Source organism: Schistocerca nitens, chromosome 3 (assembly GCF_023898315.1).
Source record: "Schistocerca nitens isolate TAMUIC-IGC-003100 chromosome 3, iqSchNite1.1, whole genome shotgun sequence".
Taxonomy (NCBI): Eukaryota; Metazoa; Arthropoda; class Insecta; order Orthoptera; family Acrididae; genus Schistocerca; species Schistocerca nitens.
This window is the reverse complement of record NC_064616.1, coordinates 721,858,614-721,877,820: the sequence shown is the minus strand read 5'-3', so window position 1 is coordinate 721,877,820 and position 19,207 is coordinate 721,858,614. Positions and strand designations below refer to the sequence as shown.

The 19,207-nt window shown below is 44.7% G+C and overlaps 1 protein-coding gene across 2 annotated transcripts in view; it reads left to right on the top strand.

The window, feature by feature from the left end:
• Nucleotides 1-19,207, top strand: part of LOC126248689 (plexin-A4) — a 995,564-nt gene that overhangs the window by 179,710 nt on the left and 796,647 nt on the right. For both annotated transcript variants that reach the window (XM_049949968.1, XM_049949967.1), the window contains exon 3: nt 9,532-9,603. The gene's annotated coding sequence lies outside the window, so the exon portion shown is untranslated. The remainder of the gene's footprint in view (nt 1-9,531; nt 9,604-19,207) is intronic.

Sequence of the window (19,207 nt, the reverse complement as noted above, 5' to 3'; positions counted from 1 at the left end):
TCGTTGGTGCACTGCGAATGGAAGTTTAAAAGCGAAACAACCATATTAATTAATTAGAGATAATTCGCTTTTCAGTCATACATTTCTCACTAAGAAGATTTTCTAAGGCTGTATAATCAGTTGCGGCTAGTTTTAGATATAATTACCCTGATCAGCCACAGCTTTTTAACCCTCTTTTGTTAAAGTTTTTCATCGTAGTAACATTATTACGTGCAGTTGCCAAGTATTAATTTTGTATGATATTCTCCAATAACAGCAAGAGGGCTTAAAACAGCAGTAATGTGAAGAATATAGTAGATTTTTAAGATGACCCGTCCGGACAGCCGCGCGCGTTACCACTCGGCTTCCGCTATTCGGATCGAATGCGCCTGGCGGATTGATGAACGACGAGGCCCGCTGTGCTGGACGTGGTTTTTAGGCGGTTTCCCACATCCGAGCAGATGACGACTGGGTTGCTACCCACGCCCTGGACGCATTCATGTGGGTCCATTTGTATGTGTGGCGGGGAGGGGCGGGGAGGGGTAGGGAGACAACAGGAGGGCAATCCAGCCACACCTTCCAGTATTAACATTGCTAAATCTAAAAATTAACATGCCGGTCACGTGAAGATAACGGGATAAAGGACAGGATAAAGAACGAGAATAGATTTTACGATACCTATATTTTAATTTGGAACGTGTTGATTCTTCAACAAAAAACGATAATTATTTTGTTTTTTATCTTTGGCACGTTTTCTTATTTCTTCGAGCACTGAATGGAAGCTCCCATATGAGAGTTCGTGTGCTTCATCGGATATTATTTATTATGTCACGCTGTTTGGATTCTTCAAAGTGGGAACAAAAAATATTTACACAGGTATTTTTCTGGTATATGCCTTCTGAAATAGTATTTGTATTGCGATGCGGTGCTTCATACAATTGCTGCATTATGCCTGTTACACGGAACCACGACTTCTGCATTCTGTATAGCCTTTCAGAAAGTTTTCAGCATCTCTGCAGCGCCATACAGTTAAAGATAGTTTGCTGGGAGTTCCTTGTAACGCGCACACGCGTAATATTTCATAAACCTCTGTGGGCTCTCTCAAAATGATTCTTCCATAAGTGACGGTACACAAAGAGGTGAGTAAATTTCTGTGTTGCTAAAAGTACGTAGTTCCATTTTTATTTATTATTATTATTATTTTTTTTTTTTTTGAAAAAGGCAACAGTTACTAGTTTTAACAATATATGCCTTCTCTTGATTTGAAGAGTACAGTAATACAAAGTTCGAGAAATGATTACAGTGAAAAAGTAGTCCGAAAAGATGTTGCATTTGAGTTGGGAGCGGTCGAAGCCCATTATGCATTGGTTATGTGAAAATGGGCACTGTGCACTCAGTGAGTGACACGTTTTGTTTGCCCATCACATTAAGTTACTATGGCTAACGAAATGTGTCTGTTAGGACACTGACTTGGGACAACTGCGTTTATTTTCATTCCGATTTGAAATTGCGTTTTTTGAGAAGTGAGTGCGCCTGCTGTCCTGCCGAAATGAATATTTCGGAGTGTGACGTGGCTGGGGTGTCATCAGACCTTATTTATATGTCGGCGTGACTGTCATGCGCACGATGGACAAGACGCGAGACATCAGCGAATTTGAGCACGGCCAGACCGTGGCTGCCTAACTGCCAAATACGAGGTCATGCAAAAACAATGCTCTTGGCATGCCACCGTGTCAACAGTGTAGTGTCGCTTCACGATTCGGGGAAAGCAGTAGCCGTCAGTCACAACCACGGGCAGCTACATATTAATGACAGGGATGACGTTCGGCTGTTGCAGATTGTAGAAGCGGTGGCAGGTACAGTGCAGAAAATCACGCACCAATATAATGCTGGGACAACGGCATGTGGGCAGCCTCCTACCGAGGTTCACAGCCAGTATAAGGTGATCAGCTGCCACCGCCCCACAGGTGTACCTCTGTTCTCCGCATGACACAACAGAACGGAGAGTTACGAGCGCCAGAACAGCACCATTCTATTTGCCAACAGGGCACCTTTATGACATGTGGTGAAGGTATTTCCACGTGGGGGTTGTACATTGAGACGATATGAGGCCCGTGATAGGTATGCTATCATCTCTCCCAGGCGAACAATGCAAGATGATAAAAGATGATTTAAGTCATAATTTCTAGTCTAAAGGATGACATTGAAGCAATTCAGAGGCGCGCTGCTAGATTTGTTACCGGTGGGTTCGATCAACAACTAAGTGTTACGGAGCTGCTTCAAGAACTCCAATGGGCATCCCTGGAGGGAAGGTCATGTTATTTTATTGAAACACTATTGAGAAAATTCGGAGAACCGGCATTTAAAGCTGACTGCAGGATGATCAGCTGCCGGCAACATACGTTTCACGTTAAGGACCACGAAGGTATGATACGAGAAATTAGGGCTCATACGGAGGCATATAGACATTTGATTTTTCCTCACTCTATGTGCAAGAACAACAGGAAAGGAAATGCCTACAATAGTGACGGTACAGGGTACCCTCCGCCACGTACGGTGGCTTGTGGAGTATGTATGGAGATGTAGATGCAGGAAGTTGCTGTTCGGTCATGTGAGTCCGTTCTATCGCTTGTAACACCCCATAGGCGACCTACAGTGTAGCGTCCTACCAATCTGGCTTGTCAGAACGGTTTGATGCACATTTAAATCCTGCTCCAACCAGTGACAAAGAGTTGAGAGCGGCGGATGAGCGGTCGTGCATCAAGTTGGCTTCCCAATGCATGGGATCCCGTGGAGTCCATGCTGCGACGTATCGCCGCCGTCAGCCTATACTCTACTAGGTAAGCATTTCTGACAAAATATTAGCCCCTCCGCCTTCTCTCATTAAAAAAGCACTGTGATTGCTTTGGAGAGCTGTAGATGGTGTTGCACTGGAACCAGGCGATCATGTGACCCTCCACCGCTGACTTAAATGATGGCAGTGAAGTAGTAACTATGTGTCAGTCGGTTATGTGAAATCAGCGCAGTAAGTTGGCACGACGTCGCGATGTGACAGAATGGCAGAAAAAGGAGCTACCGTGTGTGTACGCCCCATGATTATCTTGAATCTAGTTGCGCGATTGGTTGTATCAACAATGACTGTCCGGCATGTCTGCAAAATATGGTGTAACACAGCGTAAGAACGATGTTCGAATAGATATCCTTACTATCAGGGACTAGATAAGTGTCACCCTATGTCGATTGCAAACACAACAGGAATCGCTACCGACAGTGAATGCAGGCCCATCTCAACGAGTTTCCGAGCGTATATTTCGAAGGGAGCTGAGTGCAATGGACATTTGGAGATGGTAAAAAGCCACCAGGCCCTGAAATCCACGCGATAGTCGACCGACCGCCGTGTCATCCTCCGTCATAGGATGCGGAACATAAGGGCGTGGGGTCAGTGCACCACTCACTCACCCGTTGTCGGCGTTTCGATCTTGGAGCTGCTGCTACCTCTCAGTTAGGTAGCTCGTCAGTTGGCTTCACGAGGCTGAGTACAGCCCGGTCCCATCCTTCCACTGGGGGTTAATCCGTGGAAATACAGGGAATGGAATTTGGGACCCTCACTTGGTAACAAAGTGTTGCACTGTCCTTTGCATCTTCATGATAGATATGCTGTGGACAATACCGTCTTCCAGAATCACAACAGTCGTGTACACCGACTTGCACGCATACTTTCAAGGTTTGACGGATACTGGCACCCTGCCGTATCACGACTACCTTAATAAATTACTCGATCTTAATTCCATAGATGATGTTGAGGGACAATATGGAACGAGGGATTGGGGGTGGGGGGATAGGGTTTGGGGGTGGAGGAAGTGTAGGAGACTACATCTCCGCAATTTGTTATCTCCATGGGATCTGATCAACAGTGAGTCAGTAGCTTAAGCCGGATATGATGTAACTGAGGAATGTTGTTGAAGCTCTTCCTCGCCGAAAGGCTAGAGGCGATGTTAGACGGTATTAACGTGGTGGTCCTGGAGGTGACTAATTTCTTGACCGCTGTGCTTAGGTAAGTGTTCAGTCGATATTAACTATGTGTCTGTTTTGGCATCCATGTTCTGATTAATCTAGTACACTGCCTGCAACAGGTGTGGAAAACTGACATTAGAAACCCTCATTAACATTGTTTTGTTTTACAGGTAAGTCTCGAAATTTGTGGTACAATATTGTTTAACGGATGACTTCCAGAGGCGCGCGTTCGGCTACTTTCGCTGCCATTAAAGAGCGCAGCTATTTTCATTTCTATTCAGGAAGGTTTCTTCCGTGCACTGTAGGTGCCCAATTACTATAACCACTATCTCGCTCTAGGCGGATCGCTTCGGCTGCCCTTATATCCTGTGGCAAATCACGCCGTTAGTAATTACACCACTCTATGCGCATTAGAAACTGAAAGGACTTCTATTTGTTCTCAGAAAAACCTGAAGTATGATGTTTCTGTGGCCATTACAGTAGACACTAAATATCACACTGGAGTGTATCATCGTAATGTAAAGGCGTGAGAGACCTCTTGAGCTGTTTTTAATTATGTAGCTGAAGACAGATACAGATTGAAAGCAGGCATTTTATACAGTAATGGTTCAAAGAGCAATGTTGCTTCTTAGCAATTTGAGGTTAATGGGATTTCGGATCGGCTAGTGAAAATTAACATGCAAAATGTCAGAGTTCCTTATCTGAGACATAGTCAATTTCAGAAGACACGTAGGAAAGGAATTGAAAGTGTGCAGGACTTATTAAATAACACTTATTCCCTCCGTAAGGGGCTATACGTATAAAGTAAGGGCAGCCAGTACGAAACTGCGCATGTAATCTGTTACATTAGCGATAAGAGCGTTTATTGCGGCGACTCCTAGAGTAGACCAAATAAAAGCGGCGACAACTACCCGGAGCAAATAAAATGCCCCTGCAGCGCGACGATAAGCGGAACTGGTATTTCATTTTTTTTTGGGGGGGGGGGGAGTAGGAAAAGAGACTTCTTGTGTGTAGTTAAGATTTCTTGAATGAAACTAGTTGGTATATCGTTAAATGCTAAGTATTATGCTAGTTAGACTACAAACTTTTCAAGTAAATTGGTTAGTGTTCGAAATGTGTTTGTGTAGTAGAATGTGGTGCGGCATCGAATCGACCAGCAGATAATTCGGCGAACCCAGGTGAAACTTTAGTCAGGATCGCCGTATAACGTAGGAAGATAAACTTCAGGCACGTCTTTGTAATAAATGTATACGAACTGTTGCACCTGAGTACAAAATGCAGCAAGGAAACGAAATATAACAACAACGAATAAGGTCTTTTTTAATTACTTGGAACACTCTACAGTCGTGAAGTTCCTAAAGTTGAGTTATTACAGTACGGCGAGCGCAAGATACAAGAAAATCCGTATCTGAATACAAGTCACCATGAAACGTAGATAATGCAAGTGATCCCTAAGAGTGAAACATTTACTAGAAGAAACTCAGTAACAGATCTCCAAGGATGTTTAACACTTCACGGATTATATTGTGTAACTATAAGCGCAGGACTCTGCAGAAGAATGGGACTCATCTTAGAAAGAGGATATTGTCATTCACGTGAGATCAGCAGCTGATTCGACGACATGGTTTTAGGAACGATCACTAAACTGTACTATTCAAAACGATCGCTTTATCACATCGAGGTAGGATATAAGGCCAGTGTGTAATTTTTCCGAAGGCGGAGCATTAGCACATACGGACGGGAAGGAAATCAGCATTCCGTACTTACGTGAACCATTCCGGCATTCGCCTGAAGGTATTTCGGAAAATCGCAGAAAACCTAAAGCAGGATGGGCGGACGGGTGTTCTTATGACACCTGTCTCAGACTTAGTTACATCACTTACTGGGAGAACAGGTGTCGATAGCACACGCAATTTTGAAACAAATTAAAGAGATACTAGGAGAGGTTACACTTACAATAAAAGAAGTAAACCGAAAATATTTTTTCTTTTGGCAGAATATGGGGAATTCTTGGGAAACCAAAATATTAGCATATAGAGTGTTTCCAGATGTTGAAGAAATGTTGAAATAAAGTCTTTCTCAGTCTTTCATATTCTCACGGGACATGGCCCTTCTACATACAATGAGGCAAGGGGAAACAGGCGATACCAACGAAGGACTGTGGATATAAAACAAGTACTCCACGAAATATCGCTTTCGAATATCCCTGGAACAATGAGGCTGCTCACTAGTGAAAGAGGCAAAAGCAGTTTATAAAGGTCAACGTGTTAACACGAGTTACATCCAGAACACTACGTCGCGTGTGTAGACAGGCCACCAGGTTTCTGAACTGGTCCGTGCACTGCTGATACGATGCATGAATGGACGTTGGTTGGGAGTTACTTACATGAAGATATTGTTCACGAATGTAGAGAGGGCTCCAGAACGTAATGCTCGTTAGATACCGTAACAGACAAAGGAATCCTAAGACTCCGCTAGGAGGCTGTACTCGTCTTCTCTCACACAAGTTCAGATCAGCAAAGACGGAGAGAGCAAACCTCTCCAGAAGAAAGAATTAAATGGACTACACACTCAATGAAGCCCGTCGCAGGTTAGATTAGGCTGCTTGTTTTTCGGACTTAATCTCGCCCACCCGCGATCTGGCACATGAAACATAAAATTTAACTGCAGTAACAGAAACGACGACTCTATGTAAGTGTAGAGGATGGTAGGTAAGGAATTTGTGCTACAACTGGTAGCATCTGTATCGTTTCAAAGACCATTATACGAGGATTGTAACTTAAATAGTGGCAACTATTTATACACAACCCATATAAAAGAGTTACATGTTTGCATCTGTTACTGTAGAATCCGTTGTCAGCGGTGTGAAAGGCGTAATATACTGTTAGCAGAGGCTGTTCTGTTGATGGTGCGAATGGGGCGGTCTACTGCATGTCGAATCTCTGGAACAGTTCTGAAGCGAATGCCACGAAGTGGTTCCTTCATCTTCGGAATCAAATCAAAGTCACAAGGACTTAAGTCCGGGGAGCATGGTAGATGGTACAGTACTTCCCAGTCCCATCGACCGAACAGAACAGCGACAGTTTGTGCTGTATGCGCCCACGCATTGTCGTTCGAAATGATGGGTGGGTTGCGCAGAAAGTGTCACCGCTTCTTTCGCAAAGCTGGTCGCAGGTTATGCTCCAAAAACGAACAGTAATACTGTGTGCTGACGGTCTGCCGTGGAGGAACGTAATGCGTTAGGATTACACAATCACAGTCGTACCCGAGAATCACCATAACTTTCACCATACTGGGGCTCCGACGCCCTTTCGAGTTTCGCGGCGACCCATAATGCATTGCGAAAGAAGCGGCGACACTCTTAAATGACAAGCCATTTAAGCTGAGATTTATTTTGGGGAAAAATGCTGTCGAGCAGTTGGAACTAAGGCGCAGAGACTATCTAATGAAACCAATGAAATGAAACCAACCACTGACTCCAGTGTGCATGTTGCTGTTAACATTAAAATTTTACCCCAGAGGAACCTTTAGAATAGTGGTTGGTGATCTGTTTAAAGCAGATACAGCAACAGCTTTCAGAGCTGTCCATAATGTATCGGCCTTACAAGAGAATGAAAGTCAACAGCAGCTTCTCTGCCTGCCTTTACCTTCTTGGCCACAGCGACTTTATCTGCTTTTTTGCACTCAGTTATATCTTTGTACTGGCCCAGCACAACCTCCAGCAGCAATTCTTTCTCGTAATGAGAACAGTTTGACGATCGCTCCTAAATCTCTTTACGTGCTCACATGGTTATAGCACTACACCTTCGATGAAAAATTCTGAGTATCTACGATGTGCGATAAATATCTGCGAACCACAATAATCGTGTCGATAGCCGATTTTAGCCATGTTGCCAAGCACGTTAAGTGCTACCTAAGATGAAATCTGAACCTGCTTTGGTGGATCCAAGTTTAGCGTTATCCAGTAGAGCTGAGTCCTGAACATAGCTCACTTTCTGATCTGATGTCAAATTTGATATCCGGTCAGCGATGTTTACACTGTCGACTCGTAGTGTCAGTTGTCATAGCGTAGATGATAGCGCAAGAGGCTGCTCAGCCTTCGGCTCGGGTTCGATCCTTACTACCCTCCCATGCCCAATTTTTGCATCGCAGTGTTGTTTGGTTTTAGGAAACCAAATGAAGGACACGTTTGGCGACAACGTCTCTGGCGGACCGCTTGAATTTGCGCTGCCTGATTGGCTAACTTCAACGCTAGTTAATTCGATGACGGCACAACGTATCGACCTTTTTTATTAACAATTATTTCTCAGTACAACCTGCCCTGCAACACCCTTACAAGCTTTTCAGACTGTTTCTGACCACCCTGAATAATGTAATGCAAAACAAATCACTTCTGGGCAGGATGTGAGTTAAATAAAGCTTATACTGTCTAACAAGAAAATCAAAGCAGAACTGTAGAGTTGAGTAACATGGCTCATTTTAGATACTAGGCTGCGGGCTTTAGTGTAATCATCAAATATGTAAAAAAAGAGACAGTATCTCAGTCGAAGGCTATGCGGCCTAGAAGCAGAGACCCTCATTGACGCCGCAACTGTTGCATAGTACAGTTCTTGATATGCGGTTTCTGGATTCTGCTTTACGTAGAGAGCCTTATCGCGTCATTTGAGGCGAAAATGGATGAACAAGTTACATTACACTTCCCTTATGACACTCCCTGTATTGCTGTAAGTGCAAGAGTGGTAACGGGATATGTGGGAAGAGGGATCGACAAAATTCATTGCATGCCAAAAGTGGGCGGTGTTCATCAACAAGTGTCTCGACTTCGCTTTGTTGCCGCTAATTGATTTTAATATCTTCGTAAGCAAGACGTACTTCTCGTTCTATAAATGTTGCGCATCTTCCATCCCCTCCCTCTTTCTTTTTCCTTCCTTCTTCGAAAGTTCCACCTGCACCCTCAACTTAAGACTGAGGGTTTCCGTTAACGTCATATGACTATTAATGTTCACTATTGTGAATAGTCCTCTTTTTTGTAATCCACTGTCAAATGTATCTCCTTAAAGATACATTTAGTCAGTTTGTTTCCCTTATAGTGCGGATTACAACAGTAATGACAACGTTAGAAGTCTAACAATGGCTGTGGCGGTATAATTCAAGCTCTAAGGTTACCCAGTTTCTTTGTTTTTCAGGTAACTGGCTGTTCTGAAAATGTGGTGTGCCCGGTTCTGGACTTTATGGTCTTGGTATCAGCCCCAGATAACACTGGGAAGATTTATCGTATATAGGTCCAAACAAAACGCGCTATCCACGAACTGCCTAAAATTATAGTTACGGGAAAGGATATGAAATGTAAGTACACGTGCAACAGTAGATAGCGATTTCGCTTTTCAGACTACATACAACGTTCTCTCTTATGCACGAGAAAGCAGATAGTATTCGCACCCTATTTTCTTTATAGAAAGTTAGCTCCAGGTCCTTTTGAAATTCGAGAAAGATCGATCGATACTTGTAGTAAAAGGAGTGTTCTTTTTTTTGTTTCAGACTCGTGAACTGGAATTTTCCGGAGACGACAGCGGCCTCTCAGCCTCCCGAGGAGAGACTGGAGTAAACTAAGTAAGTGCAGGTTAGACCATTATTATAGTTGCTTAAATGATATCACTTCGGAGCTCTCTCGGCTGCTGTAAATGCAGACGGGAATCACAACAGTTACAGAGAATGCGAAACTAAACATGCACGTCCACAGTATGTTATGCTTCTGAATTGGATACATGAGAATTGCATGTTACGTGTGACTTTAAATACATATCAGTCATTCAAACGTGCCAGTGCGATTATTATATTATTCAGCATGTGCAGAATATTTCAATAAAGACGAAGTCAGTCGTCAGCCTCACAAGAAAACTTTTATTTGGTTCACTTTACCGGTTTCGGCAGTTTGAACTGTCGTCTTGAAAAGTGAAATAGGCTCAGATCATTGGTAAGCCAACATCAGAACAAGAATCAGACGTTAGTGTCCTGTACTACAGTGTCAATAAAACAGTGACATCACTAAAACTTTATATTTGCGATGAGTGGCAAACAGTTAACTATCAAATCTCCCATCGTACTTACTATTTTTCGAAAACTCTGTAGATTGTAAGCGTACTTGTTTAGGTTTATCTGTGTAGAGGTGACACTAAATGACCTGTGTTGAGCAATGAGAACTTATGGAAGAAAGCAGAAAAACCAAAGTTATAATTATATGAAGAGAGAATTTTTTCTGTTTCTTTAAAGTACAAAATTCCATTAACAGATTCGTGCCATATAAGGAGCAGTTAGACGATGAAAATAAGAAATTGTGTCCTGATACAAAAGGAGTGGATTCAGTGAAGGAGAGTAAAACAAAATCAGAATAGTTGGTTGGTTGGTTGGTTTGTGGGAGGGGAGCAAACAGCGAGGTCATCGGTCCCATAGTATAAGGGAAGGACGGGGAAGGAAGTAGGCCGTGCCCTTTCAAAGGAACCATCCCGGCATTTGCCTGAAGCGATTTAGGGAAATCACGGAAAACTTAAATCAGGATGACCGGACGGAGGTATGTTTCGCCGTCCTCCCGAATGCGAGACCAGAGTGGTATCCACTGCACCACCTCGCTCGGTAATTCGGAGTGATCCCATCAAGACCTGTTTCCGGTTCCTCTCAAATATGAGACTATTACTGACAGAGAGAGAGAGCGCAGACGTTAAGGCATTTGGGCCTCATTCCAGAAAAGTAAGGTTCAAATCCGCGCCCGAACATGCGGAATTACATGTATTGCGTCATTTACGGAAATCGATTAAGGCTAACGCTGAGTTGGTCGCTTTAATAAGGCCAAGCGCGATTTCGTGCCGCGTTCTTGTCGATTCCGAGCCGTGTACGTCTCTAATGACCTCATTGTCGACGGCACGGTAGACATTAACCTTCCTCCTTGCTATCAACAGGCGGTTGTCTTAGCTTCTGCACAACTTCCCTCGGCATGAAGGCAGGAGACCAGGGTGCTGAGGGCAAATACACGTGAATGCAAAACGCTTTCACGGATGTAGGTAAAGAAGCAACAGTAGCGTGGAGAAAGATGGGCCTATAGTGGAACAATACGGAATAAAAATAAAGGAGAAGATAATGAAGCAGTAGTAAATGAGGACACCGTTACGCCAACTGTACCTGTATATAGTTAAAAGAAAACTGTTGACGAAATTAGGTTTTGCTGCGATGGGTTTGAATCAGCTAAACGAAGTACAATTGAAAGGTATAAAAAGTAAGCATTAGTTGACAAACCCGTGAGAAAGTGTTGTAGCTTATCCACGATGTTACTTAGTCTGTTCTTGGAGCAAGCGAACAAAGGAAACCAGGGATAAATTTGGAAAGGGAATTCAATTCATGGAGTCCAAATAAAAAATTTAAGGTTTGCGGGTGATATAGTTCTGTCAGACGGCAGAGGACTTGGAAGGTCACTTGAACAGAATGGATGATGCCTTGAAGACAGGTTGTTGTTGTTGTTGTTGTTGTTGTTGTTGTTGTCTTCAGTCCTGAGACTGGTTTGATGCAGCTCTCCATGCTACTCTATCCTGCAAGCTTCTTCATCTGCCAGTACCTACTGCAACCTACATCCTTCTGATTCTGCTTAGTGTATTCATCTCTTGGTCTCCGTCTACAATTTTTACCCTCCACGCTGCCCTCCAATACTAAATTGGTGATCCCTTGATGCCTCGGAACATGTCCTACCAACCGATCCCTTCTTCTAGTCAAGTTGTGCCACAAACCCCTCATCTGTACAGTTCTTTTCAGTACCTCCTCATTAGTTACGTGATCTACCCATCTAATCTTCAGACAGATTATGAGACGAAAAGCAAGAAAAGTAAAACAAAGGTAATGGAATTAGATGATGCCGAGGTAGTTAGATTAGGATATAACACACTAAACGTAGAAAACGAGTTTTGTTATCTAGGCTGCAAAATAAGCCATGTGACAGAATTGGAGGAAAATAATATGCACTTCGGTAATAGCAAGAAAAGCGTATGTGAGAAAGAGAAATTTACTAACATCAGATACCAATTTAAGGGTTAGGAAATCTTACCTGAACCTGTAGCCTTCTGCGGAAGTGAAACACGAACAATAAACAGTTCAGACAAGAAGAGAGGAGAAACTTTTTAAACGTGCTGCTACGGAATATGGGTAGATCGAGTAATTAATAAGGAAGTCCTGAATCTAGATGTGAAAGGATGAATTTATGACACAACCTAATAGAAGGGATTCGTTGATAAGACACAGCCTGATTCATCAATTTGATAATTCAGAGAAGTAAAAAATGTTGAGAGAGGCCAAGGCTTCTCTGCAATAAGCAGATAATTGTCGGTATACTGCTTCAACCACTTTAACATCACTACGCGTTTCGATGGCCATATCATAATCTTCAGGTGGGTTATAGTATTTTTGCATGGTCTAATTTGAAACTACCTGGAATATTAAAACTGTGCTACGGAGCAGGAGTCGAAGCTGAGACCTTTACCTTCTCAAAAGTAGGAGAGGAGGTACTGGCAGAAGTGAAGCTGCGGGGGCGGATCGAGAGCCGTGCTTGGTTAGGTAGTCCGTAAAGCACTTACGCGAAAGGCAAAGGTTCCAGGTTCGAATCCCGGCCCGGCTCACAGTTTTAATCTGCCAGGGAGTTTCTGATAAACTCTCCTGCAGAGTGAAAATTCGTTACAGTAGATTTTGTTTCTGTCTTCCACCTGTGTTGTCCGTTCGGAAAACAGCGCTGTTGATGATGTTTGAAATAAAAATAATAGTGACAGAAGTAGTAAACCTAAAATTATTTTTATCTAAACAGTCGCAGCTCTTAATAAGTAGTTCATTATGGACGACATATTCGTTTGCAATAAGCAGGTTCAAATGGATGTAGGTTGCAGTCGTTAAGCAGAGGTGAAGAGGTTTGCATAGGATGTATTAGGTCGGTGCATTAGTTCGTAGCGTTTAATACACACAAGAGATAGACAAAACAAGAGAGTTCAGTCATCAATAATATATTCTCTTTCACTATTGACAACAGTCTGCCAACGTTGTGGTAGATATTCGATTCCGCGACTGTAGAAATGACGTGGTTTTGGGGCGAAGAACTCGTCGAACGATGTTCGGAGCTCATATTCATCCGGAAAGGAAGTGCCGTGAAGATTGATCAGTAGAGATCAGAGGAAAGTTGAAAATCTGAGGGCGGAAGATCCGGTGAATAAGGTGACTGCGGAATGACTTCCCAACCCAACTCTTGTATAGCGTGTTTTGTCAGTCCAGCAGAAGCGGTTGGGCGTTAACATGGAGTAGCATCGCTTCACGCAGTCTTCTTGGTCGATGTTCTTGGATTGCGTGTGCAAGGCTGGTTCAAATGGCTCTGAGCATTATGGGACTTAACATCTGAGGTCATCAGTCCCCCAGAACTCATGACTACTTAAACCTAAGCAACATAAGGACACCACACACATCCATGCCCGATGCATGATTCGAACCTGCGACCGTAGCGGTCGCGCGGTTCCAGACTGAAGCGCCTAGAACCGCTCGGACACCGCGACCGGCAATGGTCAGTGTTGTTCACGTGCCAATAAATGGCGATGAAGCGGAGATGCACATATGCCCACTCGCTGATTTTTGTGATTTTGGCTTAGAACATGCGGTACCCATACACCCGATTTTTAAACCTTTGCCATTCCACGAAAATGTTGGACGCTGGTGGAATGATTACAGTTTATAACACTTGACAGTTCTCGAGTTCTCTGGCGTGCATCATTGTGGGTTAATGCATTTAAACGATTTTCGCTAAATCCCGAAGATCTTCCGGTACATGGAGAGTCACTAATGTCAAAACGAGAAAACCATTTTAATTGCCGTGCTCTGTCCAATGGTATTATCTCCATACACGGCGCAAATGTTTCTGGCTGCCTCCGCTGCTCTCACCCCTCTATTGAACTCCAACAGAAGAATATATCGGAAATGTTCCGATTTGTCCACTTCGCACAGTTTTAATTTCTAGCGTCCACAGCTCCATTTACTATCTCCAAATGACAATATGTAAACTCTAATAGCAACACTGATCTATAAATAAAAAATGACAATCGATAAATAAAATCGTAGTAACCGGAATAGCAACATGCGAAACAAAAATGCTACGAAATTATGCACGAACCGTATACAAAGTGGGTAGGACGTGATAAGCTTTTGGCAGCCTTGCTTCATGACAGTTCGTGAATACGTTGTTGTAGGTGAACGTAACATTTCTGTCACTGTGTGTGTGTGGGGGGGGGGGGGAGGAGGGGTAGCGGGGGCGCTTGCGCGAGTGGCAAACCGAGGTATTCTGTAGCTAATGTAGCTCGTAGCGCACCCGGAAGTTGGCCGGTGGCTACACACGCTGGCCGCGCGCTTTTGTATACAGAGCGCCGGCTGCATCCCATTCGATGATCAAACGAACTTTTCGCACTTATCCAGTCGGAACGGGAAACTGCGACCACGCGAAGGGCAAACGCGGGTGCAGATGGCCGGCGAATGAATGGTCAAAGCGAGCCTTCCCTGTGTGGGGACGCTGCACCACGGCGCAACACGCTCTGCAAGGTTTGCTTGCCAACCCGCAGGTAATCGAAACCGCCTCTTTCATTACAAACAGTCGACGTTTGCGTGCTTTGCCGTGTAATGGCATTGCCTGCATTATTTCTGATAAAGTGATCGTAACCGCTACATTGATGATACTGTAGTATTTGCTGACAGCTGAAATAGTCTTCAGCCTCTTCTACACTCCTGGAAATGGAAAAAAGAACACATTGACACCGGTGTGTCAGACCCACCATACTTGCTCCGGACACTGCGAGAGGGCTGTACAAGCAATGATCACACGCACGGCACAGCGGACACACCAGGAACCGCGGTGTTGGCCGTCGAATGGCGCTAGCTGCGCAGTATTTGTGCACCGCCGCCGTCAGTGTCAGCCAGTTTGCCGTGGCATACGGAGCTCCATCGCAGTCTTTAACACTGGTAGCATGCCGCGACAGCGTGGACGTGAACCGTATGTGCAGTTGACGGACTTTGAGCGAGGGCGTATAGTGGGCATGCGGGAGGCCGGGTGGACGTACCGCCGAATTGCTCAACACGTGGGGCGTGAGGTCTCCACAGTACATTGATGTTGTCGCCAGTGGTCGGCGGAAGGTGCACGTGCCCGTCGACCTGGGACCGGACCGCAGCGACGCACGGATGCACGCCAAGACCGTAGGATCCTACGCAGTGCCGTAGGGGACCGCACCGCCACTTCCCAGCAAATTAGGCTCAAATGGCTCTGAGCACTATGGGACTCAACTGCTGAGGTCATTAGTCCCCTAGAACTTAGAACTAGTTAAACCTAACTAACCTAAGGACATCACAAACATCCATCCCCGAGGCAGGATTCGAACCTGCGACCGTAGCGGTCCTGCGGTTCCAGACTGCAGCGCCTTTAACCGCACGGCCACTTCGGCCGGCAGCAAATTAGGGACACTGTTGCTCCTGGGGTATCGGCGAGGACCATTCGCAACCGTCTCCATGAAGCTGGGCTACGGTCCCGCACACCGTTAGGCCGTCTTCCGCTCACGCCCCAACATCGTGCAGCCCGCCTCCAGTGGTGTCGCGACAGGCGTGAATGGAGGGACGAATGGAGACGTGTCGTCTTCAGCGATGAGAGTCGCTTCTGCCTTGGTGCCAATGATGGTCGTATGCGTGTTTGGCGCCGTGCAGGTGAGCGCCACAATCAGGACTGCATACGACCGAGGCACACAGGGCCAACACCCGGCATCATGGTGTGGGGAGCGATCTCCTACACTGGCCGTACACCACTGGTGATCGTCGAGGGGACACTGAATAGTGCACGGTACATCCAAACCGTCATCGAACCCATCGTTCTACCATTCCTAGACCGGCAAGGGAACTTGCTGTTCCAACAGGACAATGCACGTCCGCATGTATCCCGTGCCACCCAACGTGCTCTAGAAGGTGTAAGTCAACTACCCTGGCCAGCACTATCTCCGGATCTGTCCCCCATTGAGCATGTTTGGATGTTTGGGACTGGATGAAGCGTCGTCTCACGCGGTCTGCACGTCCAGCACGAACGCTGGTCCAACTGAGGCGCCAGGTGGAAATGGCATGGCAAGCCGTTCCACAGGACTACATCCAGCATCTCTGCGATCGTCTCCATGGGAGAATAGCAGCCTGCATTGCTGCGAAAGGTGGATATACACTGTACTAGTGCCGACATTGTGCATGCTCTGTTGCCTGTGTCTATGTGCCTGTGGTTCTGTCAGTGTGATCATGTGATTTATCTGACCCCAGGAATGTGTCAATAAAGTTTCCCCTTCCTGGGACAATGAATTCACGGTGTTCTTATTTCAATTTCCAGGAGTGTATTTCGAAATAACAAAAGTAGTGTGCCTTATGAGCTAGAAATCTACGTAAGTAAAACAAAATTAATCGTCATCAGCAAGAAAGACATACCAAATTCTCATCCAAACATAAAGGTAAACCTATTGCACAAGTAAACACACACCTCAGGAGCCTAACCTTAATATCCAGTGGAATTACTCGCAAGAAATTACATTTAGTGTCGAGAAAGTCAGAGCCGCTTTTTGTATAATGCCTAATGTGCTCAAGAGCCCTCATCTTTCAATCGAAACAAAATTAAAATTTTTGCGTTGCTATGTGTTTATCGTCCTTTTCTATGGAGATGAATCTGGGACTTGGACCGAGAAGAAGGGCAAACGACTTGAGGTATTTGTGATGTGGCTGTACAGGAGCATGCTAAGAGTTCCATGGACAGATAAAATTACTAACAACGACATTCTCTGCAATATTACGAAACAAAAAGAAGTGCTAGACACAGCAAAATGCAGAAAAATTCAATATCTCGTTCTAGTAATGTGGAATGGAACAAGTACAAACTGCTGAGGAACAAACTTCAACGTAAAATACCTGGCAAAAGAGGACGACAAGGAAGATCATCATCTTGACTCGGAAACTTGAAGGACACCGACGTCACACACGAGCGACGAAATTTTTAGAATAAGGAAAATTGTTATAACTATGATAGTGATCAACATCCGAAACGGATACGCACAAGAAGAATAAGAATAAGAATCTTTGTGATTATTCCTATCTCCGTGTCAATCGTAGTTGGGCGGCGGGAGGAAGAGAGAGAGAAAGTGTCAGGAAATTGAGCGGTGCAGTTAAATGATGATTTACTCTGGAAGAAAGACGAAACGAAAAAAATATGTCAGCTGACATGAAATTTCTCAGGACAGTTACAGGCTGCACGCTGATGGAGAAAATACGAAACACAGAAATAAGACATGAGCTACAGATTTTAGATTCCGAAATCAAAATTATATTTTTTTTTAATGTCAACTGTTGTAACTGTTTAGGAAGTATGCAGCAAGATCGTCTGTCTAGAATGGTCATGAACAACAAACCCACTGTACAGTGAAATGTTGCGCGTCCGAGGACAAGATGGTTTCCGGAGTAATCCGTGCAGTCTATCCTGTGAACTGAAGAAAATATGGTAATGATGATTTCTTGTTTAATTAACGGTCAGATTTTCATTACAGTTCACGTTCAGAGACGCGACCGCCAACGCTATTGTAAAGGTACGATGGTTAAATAACAAAGACTGAGACTGCTTTTTTCTTGTAGCTTCCGTGACACTTTCCAATCTCTACTGCGAATATTTGAAAAGAGCTGATTTTTATGTTTAATATCGATAGGCCGCAACACCCTCGTACGGGTAGGTTGGTAGTAATGCACTGTTTTGTAGACGCTCTTTGCATTTCGCATGCACAACAATGGAGATGACGCTATAGGATCAGTATGGCGCAATAACATTCTGTGTTCGTTTAAACCATACAGCCATTGAAACTTAGGGAAAACTGCAGCAAGCGTACGGTAAAGCTGCATTACCTCGTGCGACGGAATTTAGGTGGTTCAAGGACTTCAAATAAGACCGACTTTTCCGTGTTAAGCAGAGTGGGCCTGGCATTTCGGCTTCTGCTGTGAATGAAGTCAACATCAGCACAGCTGCTGCGATTGTCCGTGAGTATCGGCGAATAACATTACGTAACCCCAGTAAAGCGCTGAGAATTTCATATGGCAGTGTCTTTGCCGGCCGGAGTGGCCGAGCGGTTCTAGGCGCTACAGTCTGGAACCGAGCGACCGCTACGGTCGCAGGTTCGAATCCTGCTTCGGGTATGGATGTGTGTGATGTCCTTAGGTTCTACATCTACATTTATACTCCGCAAGCCACCCAACGGTGTGTGGCGGAGGGCACTTTACGTGCCACTGTCATTACCTCCCTTTCCTGTTCCACTCGCGTATGGTTCGCGGGAAGAACGACTGCCGGAAAGCCTCTGTGCGCGCTCGAATCTCTCTAATTTTACATTCGTGATCTCTTCGGGAGGTATAAGTAGGGGGAAGCAATATATTCGATACCGCATCCAGAAACGTACCCTCTCGAAACCTGGACAGCAAGCTACACCGCGATGCAGAGCGCCTCTCTTGCAGAGTCTGCCACTTGAGTTTGCTAAACATCTCCGTAACGCTATCACGCTTACGGAATAACCCTGTGACGAAAAGCGCAGCTCTTCTTTGGATCTTCTCTATCTCCTCTGTCAACCCGACCTGGTACGGATCCCACACTGATGAGCAATACTCAGGTATAGGTCGAACGAGTGTTTTGTAAGCCACCTCCTATGTTGATGGACTACTTTTTCTATGGACTCTCCCAATGAATCTCAATCTGACACCTGCCTCACCAACAATTAATTTTATATGATCATTCCACTTGAAATCGTACCGCACGCATACTCCCAGATATTTTACAGAAGTAACTGCTACCAGTGTTTGTTCCGCTATCATAATCATACAATAAAGGATCCTTCTTCCTATGTATTTAGGTTAGGTTTAAGTAGTTCTAAGTTCTAGGGGACTGATGACCTCAGATGTTAAGTTGCATAGTGCTCAGAGCCATTTGAACAATTTTTTTGGCAGTGTCTTTAAACATTATGCATGACCGTCTTCATATAACTCGTGTTTGTGTCTGGTAATGCGAATGGTGACATGCCGCGAGACGCTGCGTCAATTTGGTGATGGACGGAATGCATTTCTAGAATAGATTATCACCGATGATGGGTCATGTCTGCATCATTATGATCCTGAA